General features: G+C 52.1%; 1 pseudogene; it reads right to left on the minus strand.

Annotated features, from left to right (window-relative positions):
* Positions 1-227: 227 nt before the first annotated feature.
* LOC136537724 (transcription termination factor MTEF1, chloroplastic-like) lies at positions 228-2,086 on the minus strand (annotated as a pseudogene).
* Positions 2,087-6,661: the final 4,575 nt, after the last annotated feature.

Here is a 6,661-nt window from a genome sequence, read left to right on the forward strand (position 1 = left end):
AACAATGGGCTTATTTACAGAAGAGGCATGTCCCCTGTATATGAGATCAATTTACAACTTAATCTAAGGCAGGCAAGCAAGATGATAGTGCAAAAGGGACATGTCCTCTCTCTATATATATTGTATGACAAAAGAATGAACAAACAACAAATAAGTATTCCCTCATTCGAAGTTGTCTCCCCACAGCTTACTGTTTATTTTCAGCTGTGAGCATATCATTTCCTTACAAGCCAAATAGACAACCATTTCTGGTACATTGGCAGAGGTCCGGGGCACACAAAACAATTAAATAGAAATCAAGAGTATATTTGGCCCTTACAACATTGGCATTACCAAATTGTTTCATACAGAGTTTCTTCACAGTAGTGTTTTTGGCCGCTACCTGAAACTACTTGTTCGGTCTCATACAATGTTAGCATGCATCAGTAGAAACCAAAAATAATCCATTCAGCTAGTGAGACTTATGTAAAACATCAGATGAAAAATGTCATACTGATAAAAATGGTTGGACAAAAGGAAAATCTGATACTGTCAGAAATCATATTAGCTAACAAGTTCCACAAGGACTAATTCAGAGAAGAAAACTGAAGTTAATGATAAACTTCACTACTTCAGCAATATGCTAGGCAGAGAAACTAACAAACATGCACGTGAGGGCTCAAATTCAAACCCAGCTCATAAATAACCACAACTTAAACTTGAACTATGTAAGAGCAGTCAGTGATCACTAGTGGTTCTCTTGCAAATGGAAAAGGCCTGCACAACTGCTAATGAGCATGAGTTACAGTTCCTAGACCATACGCCTGAACCAGAGATGCTTAAATTACACTCTAGAGGGCACAATACCAGCACGAGCTGCAGCATAAGCATCTGCAAGGCCAGGAACAGAGTCCATGTGAGAGTCGATGAACTTTGATTTGAAAATCTCCTCTCCAGTATAACCTAATGAGGACAGGCTCATATTGCTATTCAGTAATCCCTTTTCCTGCAGGATCTTCATGACATAATGCCGGGGCACTAGTCGCTTCTGAGGCTGTATGTAAGCAGGACAGGCTTTTCCACAATTGTCCATGGCTCCATCGCAGCCTCGTTGACTAGGAACTCAATCTTGCGGAGAAGAATTTTCTCAGACAATCCTAATATAACTGGCATCTTGGACACTGCAGTGGAAACCTCAGACTTCGAACAACCAAGAGTCCTCTTCAAGAACTCAAGTTTGGCAGCAACCTTCTCTTTGGAAATACAGACAACGACGTACACTGCATACTTGAATAGCCCCGAAGTGGGAGGCACCCCAAGTTGTTCCGCCCGTAGCAAAAACTCTTTCACGCGTTCCGGGTTGAAGTTAAGCAGCCGTGGGACCTTTGAACACAGCTGGGCAATATCTCGAACACCCCGATGACGCAGCAAAGCAATGTTAGGCTTCACTGACCTCTCAATGCTCGCGCTGAGGAGACGGCTATTCCTCCTTAGGACCACCAAGACCTGCTCAAACGAGCCATAGAAGGAGATGAAGAACTCGAGCTTGGGAACGACGCCGCTGCGGGTGCGAACATGTGGGCCGACCAGGAGGAAGCGAACGATTTGGGGAGGAGAAAGACCGACGCGGTCGCGGAGACCAAGAAGGCGGGGCGCGATCTTCTTCGTGTAAGCGCGGAGGAGCAGCGGGTCCGCGGAGACGACGGCGGCGATGTCGGCGCGGGAGAGGCCGGCGCCGGCGAGCAGGGCGATGATGGCATCGGGGTTGGAGGCCGAGTTGAGTCGGGAATAGGAGAGCTCATCCAATGGTCTCTTGGATCCTGTGGATAATAATTCGCGGGACAACTTCTTGGACACCTCGCAGGCCTGTGCTGGGGCGAGGCCGCAGGAGGCGACGAGGTAGTCCGCGACGGAGAAGGGCGCGGGGGAGGTGGAGGTGGAGAGGATGCAGCACGGGCGGGGGTGGATGGGGGCGGACAGCGGTGATGCGGCGCGGAGCAGAGCGGGCAGGCGATTTCGGAGGCGCAACATAGCGGCGGTGGAGGAGCGGCGACGGCGCGGGCGATGACAAGGCTCGTTGCCGCGATGGGGAAAAAAAAAGAGAGGGTGCGAGACCGCGACTGCCAGGGCCAGCCAGCTGCCAGCTCTAGGGACGCTGGGTATAAGGCCGGAAAACCCCGCTCCGCCAGCCCAGCGCCTCAGCCCATTTGATGCGTAAGCTAGCTGCCTCCCGGGCTGTGGCGCAGTTGGCCGAACTGGAAATTCTGAACAAGGCCCACCTGCCCTTCCTCAAAATAGACGTCCGCACCGCGAGCCACATTCGCCGTGCCGGCAAGCTGCGTCGGCGTCGCGCCCGCTCGCCCGGCGGCCATACAACCACAGAACCGCCGCCGCGTCTGCCGTGGCCCGTGGCCGGTGGCCGAAACCCCGTTGGCAGGATGAGCCGATCCGATCGGCGTGCAGGTCAAAGGGCACGCCAACACGACGACTGGCGGGCGATCGAACCGGACGGGGGCGACAAGGCACGGAGGTTGAACGTCTGACCCGCCCCAATCGCCGGCAGCCGGTGATTTCAAACCGGCCACCCAGGTTTGTCAAACGGGGAGGAGTTCTCTACTCGCCGAAAAACACCAGCGCCGAAGCGCAGCAGAAAAACACAAGCGCCGAAGCGCGGGCACGGACGAGGCACGCACGAGGAGCGCCGAGAGCGACGGGACTCGGGGCGACGCCGACGCCCCCTGCCATTTCGGACGGACGCTACGACCGTTTCGTCGTGAGCATAGCAAAACATCCATCCCCGGCAAAATATTCAGTGTGTTCTGCTTTGCTCTGCTCCTCCACGTGCTCGATAGGGAACGAGGTGGGGACGCGAACAGGACAATGCTGCCTGCCCCCAGCGTATTTGAGTCACGCGCGTGCGAATTCAAGTGGCACACAAACTGCTACCGTAGAAACTCCTACAAAAATGATCTTTTTGTTAGACAAAAAACGAGGCAATGCAAGAGTCAAAGAAGACGCGCCTGCCTCTGCCTGATGTTGGCATCAGTTCTATATACTTCCAGGAGTACTTCTGGAGGGAGTGGTTTGGTTTTTGTTTGGAAACCTTAATCGGCAAGCAACAAACCGACGGATCCGCCGGTCAAACGGACACGATGAAAAACGGGCAGATTTCGCATGGCGTCTGAAAGCTTCCCCCGGTTGACCTTTTTGAGCACGAGTGGTCTGACTCTGACTGGCTGGCTGCTCCGAATTCAACTCGCTGCTGGCTGCTGCTACTACTACCAGGTGCTGACATGAAAGCTTTTACCAGGGGCACACGCGCGCACGCATTGACGGATCCAACACTGACCGGCATGGGTTTCCAACCGTGATGATGCCCAGCCCTGCTTTGTGTCGCAGTTGTGGAGCAGCTTTGCCTACTTTGCTTCTTCTGGAACGGAAGGTACAGGTTGACACCGGCGAGTGAGTGGTATATCTGGTGGTGGTCGGTCGATGCTTCAAGGAACTGGCGAGAGATTAAAGTCAAAATGTGTTTTGAGGCCGACGTAACCAGCTACCAGTGTAGTAGCGTGTGGTTCAACCTCCGTCGGCTCCATCCATCGACTTACTCTGAAATTTGGTTTATATTTATGTTTATGCTGATTTGTTGTAAGAGAAAAACATTGTTTGTTGGCTGAAAAGTAGTTCAAGCGAACAGGGTAATTGTTTCTGAACATAGTTTTGTCAAATAAATCACCCTCTTAGTCTAGCCTTCGTTCAGCCAATCAAAATGGTTTATAGCTTTCTCGAAAATATATGTGGATGGAGACTGGACATTGCTTTCTGTGTGGTTGATCTCCCTACATGGTTGATCGGCTCCAAGACATTTTCTGGACTTGTTTTAAAGTATGATCATGGTAGCATTTACATGTATCTAGTTGCTTTGAATTTGACGTAGTATCTTCTGATTTTTCTACCCCTGATTTCCTTTACCTTTATCATCATCTGGTTTTAGAGCTTGATGCATAGCTGTGATCCTAATTGTGGTGGCTAGATCACTAACAAAAAGTCAAAAGTTCGTCATAGGATGTCGCTCCTTAGCAATTGCGCAGCTAGCATATATAAGTTGTGTGGATTGGCTAGTAGGATAGTCGGGCTACGATTCCATGCTCACTTGAAGCGCAGGAGCTTGAATAGGTTTGGAATGAGAGTCTTGCGGATCTTGAAAAAACAATAGAGTGGCAGAGTAGGCGTAGCCATTATCAGAGGAGTAGAAGAGGTGTTACAGGCTTAAAAAAAAAGTCTATATAACCCCCAACGTTTGGTATGATGTGTACTTCACTCCCTCCCTGAACTACAAAACCATATATTCTACCTCTTAAACATCTTCAAACCGTCTATTTAACCCCTTGAGGTGGTTTTGGACCCTGGTTTTGCTGACTTGCTGTCCATGCCGGCACACATTGACAGCTTGGCATTCTGGACCAGGTGTCAGACCTCTCAGCCCCTCTGTATTCTTTGCTGATATTTCATCGAACAGCTCGCGCGCGGTTGACACACCTAGCCTTGACTTCCTGCCGAGCTTGACGGTGTCCAGATAGAGCCCATGAGCAGCCATGGGCGCCACACGGAAGAGAGCCTCCGTGCGCGGTAGGTCGCGCTCCTTGAGATGGCGGGCGACCATGGCGGCGGCGTCTAGGCCCGGTGCCTCGTCGAGCACGGCACGACACAAGTGGCCGCAACGCCGTGCTGTGGTTTGGGAACTTGGTTGTAGCCGATAGCATAGTGCAGCGCGGTGTCCATGACAGACTGCGAGCGGTGTTCTTCGTATATAGATAAACCGCGCTGAGCAAGCTGATCATCAGAAGAAAGGAAGCGAGCGTACGGCACTACAGCAGAGCTGCGCGTGCCCACCATGTCCCAGCACGGCGGCTTCGGGGCTCGGGGTCACCAGGTTACCGTACGCCACATCGTCGGCAAGAGAGTGCACCCACGTACAGCCACAAGCAGGTGAGTGCAAGGCCTCAGGTCTTGAGCGAGGTGCGGAGGCTGGTGGACACGTACAACGACGAGGAGCTCAGCATCACTGTGATGGGCCACAGCCTGCGCAGCGCTCGCCACGTTGAACACGTTCAACATCGCTGCCAACAGCCACAACGTGGCGGCGGTGACCGCGTTCGCGTTAGCTAGCCCGTGCGTCGGTGGCTCGGGCTTCAAGAAGTGGTTCGACGTATCCTCGAGTTTTGGCTCCTTCACGTCCGCAACGCCTGCGACGTCGACGTGCAGCTTGCGATTGCGATCGACACGGGGAAGTCGCCCTACCTGGAGACCTGAGCGGGAACAGACTTGGCACTACCTCGAGGTGTACCTGTACAGCATCGCGGACACGCAGGGAGCGGGTAGAGGCTTTGAGCTCGCCGTGGCGTGGGACGTGGCGCTGGTTACCAAGGTGTACGACGCGCTGCTAGCAAGCTGGATGGATTGCGAGGAGGAAGAGAACGGTGAGTAGAGAGAGCAGACACAATAAACTCGATCTTGGCATGCTGGCAGTAGACAGAGATAGCCACGTCAGCAAAACCAGGTTCCAAAACCACCTCAAGGGGTTAAATAGACAGTTTGAAGATGTTCAATACATGGTTTTGTAGTTCAGAGGTGAAGTAGACACCATACCAAACGTTAGGGAATATATAGAGTTTTTCCTTACAGACTTTGACCCATGAAGGTGAAACTTGGGGTTATATGCTGCATAGGAGGGGAGGGATTTAAATAGAGAAGTTAGTTCAAATTAATTATGCATAACTGATGCGAACAAGCACCGATGACCTTACACTTAGAACCAATTGCTCAAGTTTGCAGCCGGTTGCAAAGAAAATAAAAGCTATTTTTCATTATGTAAATTGAAGTTTTTGTTTTTAAATATAACCTCTCATGTTTTTAATACGTGAAATTTTATATTGCTTAGAAAATATTAGAGCCATCCATTTATATAGATCAGATGGCTATCTCCTACAACTAGAAAGAATAAAAGTAAGACACTTTTTTTGTGCGACTTTTTTTTTGGTCGCTCCTCCTTCCCGTCCGTGCGATACCGCATCACGCGCTCCACTCCATCCTCCCCCCGCCGCCAGCCCCGCACTCCTGCAGCCTCCCTCCATGGTTCGATCCCTCCTGGAGGCGTCATTTTTTTTCCGATCTACGCCACCGCCAGCATGCACCGTCGGTCCGCCCCTCCAACTTGCAATACCGTGCGTCCTATATCCAGGTCTCCCGCACCCTCCCCCGTCCGCTCCTCCCTGCTGTCTAAGCCCGTGCGGCCCCGTCTACACCGCCACCGCCGCCGCCGTCGCTGCATTAACCTCTGCAAGAACCCACTGCCTACCCCATTCGCTTCTCCCCTGCTATCCCCGTCCGCGTCTCCGCCGCCACCGCCGCCGCATGTGTGACCAGCTGCGGCGGGCATAGGTTAGGACATCTCTCTACGCCCGCGCCCTACTTATCCGCATCCCCACGGTAACGATGGCTGCTCGGTGAGCAGCGCGCCACTGTAAGCCGGGTGCCCAGGTCCCCTCGATGGGCGCTCCACCAGGTATGCCCACCCCTTCTATTCCCTTACTACTACGAGAAACCAGAGCGCCCAAACCCTAACCTATGCTATTTGGCTATTTGTATTCCGATCTATGCCTAAGCTTCGATTTTTTTGTGC

The sequence above is a fragment of the Miscanthus floridulus genome, chromosome 2 (assembly GCF_019320115.1).
Source record: "Miscanthus floridulus cultivar M001 chromosome 2, ASM1932011v1, whole genome shotgun sequence".
In the NCBI taxonomy this organism is placed as follows: Eukaryota; Viridiplantae; Streptophyta; class Magnoliopsida; order Poales; family Poaceae; genus Miscanthus; species Miscanthus floridulus.